The sequence below is a fragment of the Corylus avellana genome, chromosome 8 (genome assembly GCF_965113065.1).
Source record: "Corylus avellana chromosome 8, dhCorAvel1.hap1.2, whole genome shotgun sequence".
NCBI classification, from domain to species: Eukaryota; Viridiplantae; Streptophyta; class Magnoliopsida; order Fagales; family Betulaceae; genus Corylus; species Corylus avellana.
Genome location: NC_142497.1, coordinates 10,413,934 through 10,429,772, shown reverse-complemented (window position 1 = coordinate 10,429,772; position 15,839 = coordinate 10,413,934). Strand labels below are relative to the sequence as shown.

General features: G+C 34.8%; 2 pseudogenes; one reads left to right on the top strand and one right to left on the bottom strand.

The window, feature by feature from the left end:
• The first annotated feature begins 5,501 nt into the window (after positions 1 to 5,501).
• On the top strand, positions 5,502 to 9,293 carry LOC132162916 (TMV resistance protein N-like; annotated as a pseudogene).
• Positions 9,294 to 10,152: 859 nt separating this feature from the next.
• Positions 10,153 to 12,388, bottom strand: LOC132162915 (uncharacterized; annotated as a pseudogene).
• Between the last annotated feature and the right edge of the window lie 3,451 nt (positions 12,389 to 15,839).

Below are 15,839 nucleotides of genomic sequence, written 5' to 3'. Positions count from 1 at the left end.
TAAAAAACCCAAACATCATACCCAACAAATCTTCAAAAACCCAAAAAATCTTCTTATCTTCTCTTCTCTTTTTTTTTTTTTTTTTTTTTTTTTTTTTTCTTTTCTTCTGCTTCTCTTATTCTTCTTGATGGAAGTACTAAGTGAGTTTATTTGCTTATCACATGTACTATTTGGGATATTTTTGAAAATCCAAGTGACTATTTAATTTTGGTGTAAACCACAAGCACAGGAAAGATATTTAACCCTAAATATTAAGTTTTCCTTAAGTTATACGAAGCACATATATTTTGAAACTAAGATGTCATTTTTTTTACGTCTATATCAAGATGAATGAAAGCATTGTCAGGAAAATGAAAGATGAATTGATTTTTTTCAGTCTAAATTATTGGGTGGTTTACACTATTTGAAATAAATTAATGAACTCACAAATTTAAGCACTAAATGCAAAAGCTCCAACTTGTTAAAAATTGGTATTACAATTAATTTTTTAACACGAAAATGTCATGCGGCAATGAATAAAGACAAAACTAAAAAACATAAAGAAAAAGGTCACTCTGGGCCTGCACCCTCCTCTCCGCCTTTAATAAGATTTCCTAATTAACCTTGATTTAATATAACATAAAAGTCATTTTACATAATCTAATATAATTTCTGTTTTAGTACAACAATCATATGGGACTTAACACTTCATAATACAAGTTCTTAGCACCCATTTCAAATAGCAGGATCTACCTGAATGTAATACTTAATGTTGTGCAAAAAACACAAGATCACAATTACGGTTAAATAAGGCGAGAACAATCACACACAAACTAACACTAAGATTTTAGTAGTTTCCTCAATGTGAGGTACGTCCACTGGTGGAGGCGATTATGAAAAAATTCACTAAGGAAGATGGAGTACAAAAATATAATAGAGATAAAATCACTCAGACCCAAAACTCTAATACACCCAAATCTCACTATCACACAATATAGATTATTTTCAAAAGAGAAAACAAAAGACAGGAATTGAAACTCTTCTTTTGCTGGGATTGGATGGTGGTTGGTTTCTATTTCTTTTTCTCGCTTATTTTGGCTCCTCCAAAATCAAGAAGAAAACAATCGGCGCACCTCTTTTATCACACACAGCAGCCCACCTTTTATCATCTTCTTTGTGCAATTCTATGATGCATATTGCACCGCAACACTACAAAGCCACTACGAAACCTTGCTAACTGTTCGGCGCACTACACATTGAAAACACATGGGCTGATTCCTTTATATAGAAGCTAAGGTCGGTTTGGGCAATCATTTTACAAGAAGAACTCCTATTCCAAGTCCCAGTCAAACTTGGAATATTTATCTCCAAAACCCACAAGGAAATGAAAGATAGTTAGCTACCACACAAAGCAAAAAACCAACACTAATTGTTGTAGGACCCACAATGATGATGATGGGTTATAAGTCACCCACGTCAACAATTTCTACCTTGACTTGAAACTCATCAAGTCGCAACAATACGAATTTCCTTCTGATGCCTCAGCCCGAGCCCCTAAGGGTTATCACATTCCACAAGTGACACTCAAGTCCAAGCACCTCTTGAACTTGAGCATAGGACCTGGTTGAGACAGACTATCATGCTTCTTTGACAGTCCTCTTGGTCACACAGCTTTCCCTGTTGGCTTTTTCTTCATGTAGACCCATCTGTACCCTTTAGCCTTCTTTGCCTTGATCAATGCTGTCGATTCCCAAGCTTTACATTTCTATAGTAACTCCACCTCTATCAGCATGCCATTCTGAATAGATGATGAGTCTCTACTACTTGCTATTAGAGCAAAGGAAACCATGTCCTCAAATCCATACCTCTCTGGTGCTTTTTGATCACATTTCTCTCTGCCTTTAGCTAAAGAATAAGGCTCTTCTTGGTGCTCTGAATCTCTTGATGATTCTTCGTCATACATATGTCCGTGAGTGAACGTTGTTCATCAAGCTCCACCTCCACGACCTGTTTCCCTTTCTCGGATCCACGTTGTTCACATTCTCACCCTTTCTTAACATATAGGCCTCATCAAATACCACGTCTCTACTAGCAATCTTCTTCTTTGAGACTGGATCCGAGAGCCTATAGCCTTTAACACCAGATTCCAAACCTAGACAAATACACTTTCTTGACTTTGAATGTAATTTTGATCGTTCTACACTCTGCACATGAACGTATGTCGAACAACAAAATATTCTCAACATAGAATAATCAACCAGTTTACCTGACCATACTTCCTATGGAACCTTGAAGTCAATCCTAACAGCTGGAGATCGGTTGGTGACGAAGCATTCATAATTAACTGTCTCAGCCCATAAACTCTCTGGCAATCCTGTACTCAACCTCATACATCTCGCCTTTTTCTAACAGTGTTCTGTTCATCCTTTCAGCAACTTCGTTCTACTGTGGAGTCCCTCTCACTGTGAAGTGATGAGTAATGCCTTTTGTTTTGCAGAATTCCAAGAATGCAGTGTCTTTGTATTCTAACCCATTGTCGGATCTCAGATACTTCACTCTTCTTCCAGTCTAATTTTCTACCTACGCCTTCCACTGCTTGAAGATGGTGAAAACCTATGACTTGTGCTTCATAAAGTACACCCAGACCTTTCTTGAGAAATCATCAATAAAACTGACAAAATAATGTGCACCTCCGTTTGATGGCATCGCCACTGGTCCCCAAACATCTGAGTGAACGTAGTCAAGAACACCTTTACTTGTATGAGACGCTACCTTAGAGCTGACTCGTCATTGCTTCCCATACAGACAGTATTTGTAGAAACCCAATTTACATGACTTCACACCTTTCAACAAATTCCTCTTGTGAAGCTCAAACATACTACACTCGCCTAAATGACCAAGTCTCATATGCCACAAAATTGTGTTATATTTATTTGGCTCTGCCGAGGTGGACACTGCAGCTCCACTTATAACTGTGTCTCTGAGTAACTTATACAAATTGTCAATTTTCTTACCCTTCATTATCACCATAACACCTTTAGTTATTTTCATAACTCCATTTTTGGCTGAATAACCATAGCCCAAAGAATCTAATGTGCCGAATGAGATCAAATTTTTCTTAAGGTCGGGAACATATCTAACATTAGTGAGTATCCTGACAATCCCATCAAACATCCTGACTTTTAAGGTACCTAGTCCAATAGCCTTACACTTTGCATCATTGCCCATTAGCATTGTAGCCGCATCGGCCACACTAACTAAATCTGAGGAACCTTTCCGATTCTTCTTATCTTCAAGGTCTTGTTTCATCAGCCTGCAGAATTTTATGTAGTGCCGTTTCTTATGACAATAATAGCACTCCACATCTTTTGCATCTGACCAAGATTCTCCACTCTGTGCCGATCGTGACATAGATTGATATTGTTTACCTCTGTCATTCTTCCCCTTAAACTTATCTCTTCCGCACTTTGGCTCAAACCATGCCACAAGCCCATCAGCCTGATCATTGACAGGTTTCCTCCGCGTTTCATGTGACAAGAGAGATTCTGTCACCTCTTCAAACGCTAGAGTCTCTTTCCCATATAACAATGTCGTATCCAGGTGATCATAAGAAGAGGAAGCAATGCCAACAGAAGTATCGATTTATCTTCTTCTCTAATATTCACTCCATAATTCAACAACTGTGTATTTAACATGTTGAATTTGTTGAGGTGCTCCAACAAATTTAGTTAGTGTAAACCATATAGCTGCTTCTTCAACTACAGCTTATTCGTCAAATTTTTCGCCATATATAGACTCTCTAATTTCTGCCAAATTAATTCTGCATTTTATTCATCAATCACATTGTGAATGACTTCATCTAACAAATTAAGACGGATCGCACTGGCAGCCTATGTATCCATCTCTTTCCAAATATCATTCTCCATCTTTTCGGGTTTCTTTGCCTTTCCCAATAACGCCTTGTGAACTCTTTGCTGAATCAGCAAATCCTTTATCCTTCTCTACCAATGAAAGAAATTTTTCTTCCCATTAAACTTTTCCACTTCAAACTTGGTACTTGCCATATTTGACATCAATTTGATTTCTTGAACTTGAGCTTTGATACCACTTCTTGTGCGAAAACACACATGATCACAATTACGGCTAAATAAGGCAAGAACAATCACACACAAGATAACACCAAGATTTAAGTGGTTCTCTCAATGTGAGCTACGTCCACTGACGAAGGGGATCACGAAGAAATTCACTATGAAAGATGGAGTAAAAAAATATAGTAGAGAGAAAGTCACTCATACCCAAAACTCCAATACACCTAAATCTCACTATCACACAATAGAGATTATTTTCAGAGGAGAAAACAAAAGACAAAAATACAAACTCTTCTTTTGCTGGGATTGGACGGTGGTTGGTCTGTATTTCTTTTTCTCCCTCCATAGTAGCACATTTTCTTTTTCTCTCTTATTTTGGCTCCTCCAAAAGCAAGAAGAAAGCAGTTGGCGCCCCTCTCTTATCACACACAGCTGCCCACCTTTTATCCTCTTCTTTGTGCAGCTCTGTGATGCGTATTGCACCGCAACACTACAAAGCCACTACAAAACCTTGCTAGCTGTTCAGCGCACTACACATTGAAAACATTTGGGCTGGTTCCTTTATATAGAAGCTAAGGTCGGTTTGGGCAATCCTTTTACAAGTAGAACTCCTATTCCAAGTCCAAGTCAAACTTAGAATATTTGTCTCCAAAACCCACAAGGAAAGGAAAGATAGTCGGTTACCACACAAAGCAAAAAACTAACACTAAATGTTGTAGAGCAATTCTAAAAGGCCTATTTGTGTCTTACTAAGAATGATGTGGCTATTAAAATTACTATTTGATCAAAATCCAATAATGATCAATCACAAGTCCAATGGTGATTTTAATAGCCACATCATTCTAAGTAGGGCACAAGTAGGCCTTTTAGCATTACTCAAATGTTGTAGGACCCACAATGATGATGATGGGTTATAAGTCACCCACGTCAACAAATAATTATTATTGAATGACGCAAGATGAAACAATTATCCACTTTACTAAAAATTAAACATTTTAAACAAAAACAACCCCTTCTGATAAATAAAAAAGAAAATTAGAACAAATGCAGTTACATTTTAGAATAAAATGCAAAAAATACTCTTGATATCAATAAGGCAAAACCAAATTTGAGAATGACAAAAAAAAAAAAAAATAATAATAAAAAATAAAAAAGACTGAAAAGTATGAGTCTATTTACGGGAGGACATGTGATCAATCAATAGGAGGATTGAGATTTGTGGAAGGAAGGATTAAATCATATCTTGTTGCCTACCATTTTCATTTGTTACAAAGAAGAAGAAAAAAATGTATGTAAATCATGCTCCTGTATCTTTTCATGTGACTACTCCAACTCATTTAATGTGTGTTCGGATTTTTTTTTTTTTTTTGAATATTTTGCATTTGTAGGAATGAATTTGAATTTATAAACAAAATTGTTCGAGTGGTCTCAAAAATGGTAAGTCCTACATGCTTCAACGTCCCTGCCAATTATCCAGTTGGAATAGAGTCTCCCGTTGAAGACATCAATGCACTTTTAGGTATTGGAATGAGTGACAAACGAATGGTAGAATCTTTGGAGTTGGTGGAATTGGTAAGACAACTATCGCTGAAGCGATCTATAACTCGATTGCTCATCAATTTGAAGATAAGTGTTTTCTTGAAAATGTTAGAGAAAATTCAAAACAAGAGTATGGTCTAGTCATGCTGCAAGAGAAACTTCTTTCTCAAATCCTACGTGACTCAAATTTGAAGGTTCACACTGTTAATCTAGGAAAAGATGTCATAAAGAAAAGGCTTTACATGAAAAAGGTTCTTTTAGTTCTCGATGATGTGGATGAATTGATCCAATTAGAAACATTATCTTGAGAACTTGATTGGTTTGGTTTGGAAAGTAGAATCATCATAACAACTAGAGATGAGCATTTGTTAGCTATGCATGGAGTTGATTTAAGACACAAAATGAATGAATTGCAGGACTATGAAGCTCTTAAGGTATTTAGTCGATACACCTTCCATAGTGACAAACCTAATGACGATTTTGTGGATCTCACAAAACATGCATTACGTTATGCTGGGGGCAACCCACTAGCTTTAAGAGTGGTAGGCTCAAATCTATATAGAAAAGGCATAAATCATTTGGAAAAGTGAATTGGAAAAGTACAAAGGAAATCCTCACACAGGAATTTATGATGTTCTTAAAATAAGTTATGATGGATTGGAGGAAAATGTGAAAAATATTTTCCTTGACATTGCTTGTTTCTTCAAAGGAGAGGATGCTAAATATGTCGCTCATATACTAAACAGTTGCAGTTTATCTCCAGATAGTGGTATCGGAGTACTTATTGATAAGTCTCTCATAACTATTAAGTATGGTGATTTGTTCATGCATGACTTATTACAAGATATGGGTAGAGAAATAGTTCGTCAAGAGTCACCCAACGAACTTGGCCAAGGCAGTAGGTTATGGTATCATGAAGATGTTCGTTATGTACTAGAAGAAAATGTGGTAAGACTCATAAAAACACCCTTTTAAATTTATATTTTGCAAAAATTGATAAAAAAATATCCACATACTTGCACCCACACATATACATGCACCATCCATCTCAAAACTAAGTATTTGGATGTACTTAAGTCCAAAAGAATAAATAAATCATCAATGAAATTGTCTTTTACTCTATTTCAAAGATAGATATAGTTTTTATGAGTACTATACTTTTTATTTTATAAATATAGAAATACTTTTTATGAGTATTGTACTTTTTATATTATAAGTTAGAGTAATAAGTAAATATGAGAAAATAAAAAAAAAAACAATTTTGACATCTTGAATTTGATCACTTGCTTTGAGACATTCTAATAATAAAAGCAAATTATCTCTTACGATAATCTTTAAAAATAAAAAAATAAAAAATAAAAGCAACATAGTTTGCCAGATCATTTTCATAAAATAATGTGTATATATAAGAATAAAATCATAATTCTATCAGTCATATATATATATATATATATATATATATATATATATATATATATATATATAAGAATTTATTATAATTCTAGCAAGTAATAAAATATGGAGAACTTCATGTCTTGATTTTGTTGACACACTTATGCATTGTCTTAGTAGGGAATAGAAAATATTAAAGGCATATTAGTGGACTTGCCGGAACGAGACTTGATGCAGTGGAGATCCAATACCTTTGAGAACATGAAAAGACTTAGATATTTTATATGTCGTAATGCAGAATTTTCTGAAGAGCTTACTTATCTCCCTAATGAGTTAAGAGTGCTTGATTGGACTGAATGTCCTTTATAATCTCTGCCATCCAATTTCCATGGATGGAAACTCACTATTCTAAGAATGCATAATGGCCTCTTCAAAGGACTCAAGGAAGGATTTTAGGTAGGATTGTTATTTTTAATATTTTTTCTTTAGAATTATGTTGTAAACTTTTTTGAAGCTTATTTCATTCTCTTTTTTTATTTTTTACTTTTTTTCTTTTTCTTTTTATTTTTTATACTTTGCAGAATTTACCAAACCTGAGTATTATGGAACTCACTGGACTTGAAAACTTAACTAAAATTCCTGATATTTCAAGAATTCCAAATCTACAAAAAATACGTATTTTTGAGTGCAAAAGTTTAGTTAAGGTTCATGACTCAGTTGGATTCCTTGATAAGCTTACCATTCTGTATTTTTCTAGATGCTCTAACCTTATAACATTGCCAAAAAGCCTCAAGTTGAGATCTCTTGAAACTCTTGGATTTGAATTTTGTGCAAGGCTTGCGAACTTTCCAGAAATTGAGTGTAAAATGGAACGCTTGAGAACACTTATGGTAAGGTGCAGTGCTATAAAAGAACTACCTTCATCCATTGCATATTTCACTGGACTTTCCGTGCTATTTATCATAGTTTGCGAAAACCTTATACATCTTCCAAGTAGTCTTCAGTTGCAGCATCTAAATATTGTTGGTCACGGAAGGTGTTCAAAAGTTGATAAGCTTCCAACAAAGGTGAGGGATGAAAGAGAATCCATGCTCTCAGTTGTGTCCACAGAGGAATCTGAAATTTCATCAAGTACAAAATTATTTGCATCACCTCCTCCAGTGAATGCTTGCATTTTCGATGATGGTTGTTCCTCAATTGGGTTTCCGACACTGAAACTGTTGAGTCTTGAGGGATGTATGTGCCTAGTAAAACCAGAATTATTCATGATACTTCATCGTTTTTCTAGTTTAGAGCGCTTATTTCTAAATGAGACTAATATTGTTAGACTGCCTGCATGCATCAAAAGATTTGTTAGATTAAAGCTTCTTGGCTTAAAGAAGTGCAAGCAGCTTAAAGAAATTCCAGAACTTCCACCAAATATAGAAGAAATATCGGCTGATGGATTTGTTTCGTTGGAAAGTTTTCCAGATTTATCAAAAATACTTCAATTCAACACAAGCGGATTGCGAGCGGTAAAATGGATTGGCTTGTGTGAATGTTATAAATTGCCTGAGAATATAGGGAATCAGGTGGAAAATACTTTATTGGATAAGGTATCTCTCTCTCTCTCTCTCTCTCTTGTCCGTATTTCTATGTGCCTTGGTTTATGGGTTCTACTTCTGAAAAATGATGCTATTCGTTTAATAGGGACCTTATAATGACTATTTTGGTGGTGGAATCGTATTTCCGGGAAATACGATACCAGCTTGGTTTAGCTTCAGCCAACGTAAGGAGGGTTCATATGAGTTCGCAATAGATATTAATGGGCTCCCATATTTGGATGAGATCAAAGGAATTGCTGTTTGTGCAGTTTTTGGACCCATTCTTGGAATCAGACACGAAGAAGTGTTTCCTATTCATTTTGCGATCAACAGTAAAGGTATAAAAATTGAGACTAGATGTAGAATTATAAATTTACAAGGCTCAAATCATGTATGGCTAGAGTACTTGGTTTTAGACCCTGTCGTGTTAGAGGATGACAATCTGCAAGTTAGTTTTTCAATGAGTTCAAATGTGTTCATTAAAAGTTGCGGAGTTCATATGATACACAAGCATGAAGAGAATGCAAAAGATCATCCAAGTTTAACCCACGTGGATTTTAATTCTTGTTCAGAATCTTTCGATGACAAAAGTGATGAATGTATTTACTCTTCAACCAGAGAGGATGAATGTGATGAAGAAAGTGGAAATTCAGAATCTTCAGCCGAAGAGGATGATTCTGATGAAATTGAAAGGGTATTAGATGTTACTTAACCATGTAAGAGGCAACGTGATGCTGAGGATGAGGATGATTGCAAGTTGGAATCCAGTGATTACCCACAACAAAAGAAGCGTTCATCGACCATGGGCGAATCACAAGTAAACCAATCAGATCACTCCCAATGCTAAAACCTACCAACATTTTTCAGTAAGTACGTACCCTTAATGCTTCTTAGTTTTGTTATTGGTTAACTGCAAGCATTTCATATTGATAAACTCCAAGCACCCAAATGGATAGATAATTTTTTTTCTTGTTAAGGAACATTTCATTTTTGTTATTTTATTTTTCAAATCTTGATGTATATTGAATAGTGATTCCAATTTATGTCTTCAAATGTGGTGTTTTGAAATTTCGAACAATTGATGCACATGGGGAAACTAGTTTGGTGTGGAAAAGTATTCCTAGAGCTCATATTTCAAACTTGATTAAGAAAAATAGGCCCCTTTTTAGCAGTCTGAAATTCAAAATACTCCCAAAATTGAGTATGGCTAAAGTAGGTTAGTTGGCTTAAGGTTGTCCCGAAATAATCAATAGTGAATATATAAGACCAAGTTCTGTATTTACTTAAATTAATGTACTGTAATTTCTAAAAATTTATAAATTCAACATCGAGAGGAAAATGATAACAAAAAAAAAAAAAAAACCACTGGTCTGCACCTATAAATATGTAGGGTCAGTTCCAAATATCTCCCGAGCATCAGTTTGGAAATGTAAAGGCATCTCCCGATTGCAGAAATATTTAGAACTCTTCGACCTGTATATGTATATTCCCCTTAAATGCTGAAATCAAATTTGAAAGCTTGTTGTAGTGGAATCATTAAGAACAAGTACGTAAAAATTGCATGTAACTTACTAAAGCCATCTCTTTTGAGGGGTTGCATCCTTGGATCCAGTTAGATGTCACCTTCTACTCTTTCTTGAAGAATCTCCAACAACAGCTTGTTTTTCCCTCAAAGATGGAATTGAATCGGATTTCCAATTTGTAGATATTTCCTTAAGTGGACTTATTGATCGAGATTTTGAGCTCCAATCTGTTGGTCTCACAAAAGAACCTATCGGTTTTGCTGGCGCTGACATCTGGTTTTTTGTAGAAGAAGAGTAGCTATTCTTAACAGAATTTTCCTCAACTTTAGCAACAAGAGCGTGTGGTTGATTCAAAGGGGAAGAGTCTGAATAAGATGATGAAGGGCTAGTAGTACTATCCATATCATATAGGAAATTTTCTGCCATGTGTGGACGCTGCTCACTATTTGAGTTTGAGTCTGAAGAAGGAAAGAAGGATCTCCGAAGTCTAGTGAAGTGCACCACCTGCTTTTAATTATACTATTGGTTACAAAATTCAGAAATTCTTCAAGTAAACATGAGCAAATATTGTTGCACATTGTTCATTGTAGAGTTAGAGCACATGCCGCTTTTTATTTTTTTATTTTTTTTATTTTTTTTTAAATGCAAAGCTTATCCACATTGAATTTCAGATGTGTAGTAGGAATTCAAACCCTTTACTAAGTCCATCAGAATTGATGGACCTTTTTAGATTTTAAGCAATCATTCCATCATTTCATGTGAAAGGGTACTGCATAATATGACTAGATCATTATACACAACAAAAACCTAGAAAGGGAACAATTAAAAAGGGAATGGAGGGAGATTGCAAATACTACTTTTACTTTCTACAATGAACTCTCCAAACTCTACAACCACTAGATTCCTACCACCTGCTTCTTACCTTTTGTTCTAGGACAACCATGTCCTTCTTTAGTCTTGTAATAATCGTGTTTTTCCTACATATAATGTCTTCCAACTTTGCAATCCTCTGTTATAAGGGATATGGATTAAGCAAAGAAAATTTTTTGGTAACGACAAAATTCAAAGGGACTATAATTGAAACATTACCTTGGAACTAGCAACATCAGATGAGTGGAGTAGAGTGGTTAGCTCCTTTATGGTGGCATCTTTCTCCTCACTGTCGCGTTTGAGGTTGTAACTGTCTTGTTCAATTACTGAGGTGTTCATCTGAGAAAAATGCACCATGGCATTCTAATTTACAATATGTATATAGTTACACCAATTATCTTTTTAACCAGCCTTTGTTTGATCAGCATCACCACAATGAGGTATACTAATAGAACCAATAGGAGTAAATGAAATGCATGACCAAGAAAAATAATGCACATTTGCCACCCAAAGCAACGAACCTGGTCTATTAGGCTTAAGAACTTTGATTTACGAAATGCATGTATGCAATTACTACCATTAACTATGAGATTATTTTGTAATAGGGAAATTCAGAATTAGTGTAATGTTGTTGAACCTCCCATTACCTAGATGTCAGCAGTAGATGTGACACTTGAAGCCTAATCTGACAAATCAGACATGCGGCGCTCCTCTGGTTCTACTTCGTTTGAGAAACCCAATTTATATTGGAGCATCTCCTCCCCACTGGAGGCTTTCCTAACAGAACTACCCTTAAACCAAACTTAAGATTCAATAAGGAAAATTCAAGCTATTTAGCAAGGACATTCACTAGCTGCAATTTAATAGTACATTTACAAATTCATAGATTACCGCCAACGCATTATAGAGGACACGATGTTGATCACAAAACCAACAACCACAATCAACGAATGTGATCTTATCAGAACCAAAAGCGTCATTACACGGTGACTCCACATTCTTGGCGAATGCCATCTCGCCCCTACCACCTGAGTGATCCCTAGCATTATTCACCTACTCGCACAGACTGTCAAGCTTCTGTTGCATGCATGCTTGACAGCATCTGATCCTGAAGCAAAATTTGCACACCAGAGCTTAAACCACACAGGTCATTGCAACTTTCTTCACACCCTGACAGATGAAAAGAATTAATAACCTTGATCTAGCTCAAAAAGATGTTATTGCTTCTCTTGGTAGGTCTGACAGCTTGCTTAAGGAAAGGGAGTGTCTTCATGCTTATGTTTTTATAACTAAGGCCGAGGAATCTTTCCTGAAGCAGAAGGCTAGGAATCAATGGCTGCATTTGGGTGATTAGAATAACAGTTTCTTTCATCACTCTCTTAAGGTCCAGAATGCTAAGAATACTATTACTCATTTGTGGGATAAGCATGGCAATAGAGTGGATGATGTTGAATAGATCAAGTTGGTGGCTGAGAATTTTTACAAGAAGCTGTTAGGGACTAATCAGATACAGTTTAATGAAGTAAAAGTAGCTCGAATTAGGCATCTTATTCCTATTGCTATTTCTGCTAATAAGGCAACTGTGTTGGAGAAGGAGGTTACTACAGAAGAAATAAGCGATACTTTGTTTCACATGAAAGCCAATAAGGCCCATGGTTTTTCTGCTGACTTTTTCAAGTATGCTTGGTGTTCAAGGTACAATTATTATTTTTGGAAATGAATATAAGGTACAATTATTATTTTATATATTTATTTATTTTAAATTATGCTGTAAACTTTTTTAAAGTTAATTTCTGCCCTTTCCTTCCTTTATTTATTTTTTATTTATTTTTTTTTCTTTTTACAAAATTTTCAAAATATGAGGATTGTGGTATTTTCTAGCTGTAAATTCTTAACAGAAATCCCTGATATTTCAAAGATAACAAATTTAGAATAATTACATGTTCATGGATGCAAAAGTTTAGTTAAGGTGCATGACTCTGTTGGATTCCTTGATAAAGTTACCATTCTATCATTTTCCAAATGCTCTAACCTTATTAGCTTGCCAAGAAGCCTCAAGGTGAGATCTCTAAAAATGATTTACCAAGATGGTTGCTTAAGCCTTCAAAACTTTCCTGACATTAAATGTAAAATAGCATGCTTGAGACGGATTAAATTAAGTTTCACTGCTATAAAAGATCTACCTTCATCTATTGTATATTTTGTTGTAATATTTGTTACAAACATTCATTATTCAGTCATTTGAAAATGTTTTATCATTTGATAATATCTTCACAAGTTTTTATGAGAAATAAAAATCATCTTTAATCATTTTGGTTTATAACCGTTTGTATTTATTACTTGGTTATGAGATATAACTTTTATGACTGTTTGTATTTATTATTTGGTTATGAGATATAATTTTTATGACCGTTTGTATTTATTACTTGGTTATGAGTTATTATATAAAAATTAGTTTTAATTGATTTTTACCGTTTTGACCGTTAGTCTTTAACAAGTTTTATTGTAGTTTGACAATTTGATTATTAACAAATGTTTTACCCTTTTTGGGTGTTATGACCATTTGGTCATTAATTATATAAAGAAAGAAAACATCCCCAATCCCATCATATAGTGAGTTTGCAACAAGAAAGAAAAAAAAAGGCAAACTCATTTTCTTTATAAAAGAGTTTTGTCATATTTTAGAAAACTAATTGCATAGAATTCTATTCTATTCAATTTCTATTTTCTCTTTGCGATTTTTTATCAAGAAGATCAAAGGGTTGTTCTACTAGTCTTCGTTATTGGAAGTACGTCCTTAACGAAGGTAGACGCTATAGTCTAATCCTGGGAGGTTGCGTGTCAAAGGATCCGATCACACCGAGTTATACACTCTGGGAGGCACGAATTAACCTTTAAGGACAACACTCTTGCGTGATTCTATAGCATTATGAGATCTTTCCATACTCTATTTTCATCTCTTGTATTTTATTTATTTTATTGTTAATATTCATATTGTATTTATTTTATATCAATGGGAATTTGTGCACCATCAAAATTATTTCCAACATATTTCACTGGACTTTTCGAATTATATCTAAACCATTGTAAAAAACCTTATGCATCTCCCAAGTAGCATTCTTCAATTGCAGCAACTAAAGTTTCTCTCTCTCAGAAATTGTTCAAAACTTGTTAAGTTTCCAACAAAGGAATCTGAAATTCCTTCAAAAACAGAATTATTCATATCAACACCTTCGGCGAATTCATGCATTTTTGTTGACGGTTGTTCCTCAATTGGGCTTTCAACACTGGAAGGTTTGGATCTGTGTAATTGTATGTGCTTATCAAAATCAGATTTTCTGGGGACACCAAATTGCTTTTCAACTTTAGTTTGGTTAGATCTATCAAGAAGTGATATTATCAATTTGCCTATGTGCATCAAAAGATTTGTTCGATTGAGGTTGCTTGAATTGGTGGATTGTAAGCAACTTCAAGAAATTCTTGAACTTCCACCAAATATAGAATATGTGTATGCTAAAGGATGTGTTTCATTGGAAAGATTTCCAGAAATATCAAAAGAAGATCAACTCAATACATGCGAGTTACGAGAGTTGTATTGGGTTGACATGTCCGAATGCTATAACATGTGTGTGAATATACCTAATCAGGTGGCAAATTCTTTTTTGAATAAGGTATGGCTCTCTCTCTTTTTTGTATATATGTTTGTATGTGCCTTGGTTTAATTATGGGTTATAGTTTTGAGAATTCATGATATTTGTTTAATAAGTACATTTTAGGGACTTTGGTGGTGGAATTATATTTCCAGGAAATACGATACCATACTGGTTCAGCCATAGTAAGGAGCGTTCATTTGGTAACTCATGTGAAATACATATTAATGGGCTCCAATATTCGCATAATTTCATTGGAATTGCATTGTGTGCTGTGATTGGACCCATTCTTGGGGTCCCCTCAAACGGAGACTATGCTCTTGCTGATCTTACGGTGAGCAATAGATATAAAGAAATTGAGAGAAAGAGAAACTTTCATTTACTGGGCGCGGATCATGTATGACTGGAGTACTTGATTCTAGATTCTTTTATGCTAGATGACAATATGCAATTTAGGTTTTTAGTGAGTTCAATGTTCTTTAAAAGTTGGGGAGTTGAGCTGATATGCAATCATGGAGGGCATGCGTATCTATTTAATGTATCAGATGAAGAAATTGAAAATTCAGAATGTTCAACCACCATGAAGAGGCGTCGTGGTGATAATGGTAATGGTGATGGGGATGATGATTGCAACTTGGAATTAAGTTGTTACCCACTACATATGAGGAATTATTTTTTAGTAAGGCTCCCTTCATGCTTGTTAATTTTGTTTTTGATTAACCGCTCGCTATTTCCAATTTTTGGGTCCTACCTGCTCACTGTTGATGCTAGTAGTAGTAGTAGATCTTAGTAATTATCTTATGATATATTGATTTGTCCACTTAATTATGTACCAGGGTTTTCCATTTTGGAAATGGCGTTTTAAGTGCAAATGACAAATTAATGGGGTTCCATATATATGAGGATGCGTGGGACATATTTAGCATTCGATTTTGAACAAGTTTGTGCAGTGCAGCCAACTATTTGAGAGAGAGCCACTTCCACACTATCACAATAATTAGATGGGTTTGGCCTGTAAGTACATCTATGATCATTTTTTCAGTTTCATATGACATAATAGTGTTATTATATATGGTTGATAGGTCATGAAAATTTAATATACTTTAGTTATTTATTTAATTTATGTGCTTGAAATGTGGTAATTCGAACCAATTTGGAATGGCGGAGGCACTGGAATAGAAAAATTGGACAAAATTTCAATGAATTTGGAATGAA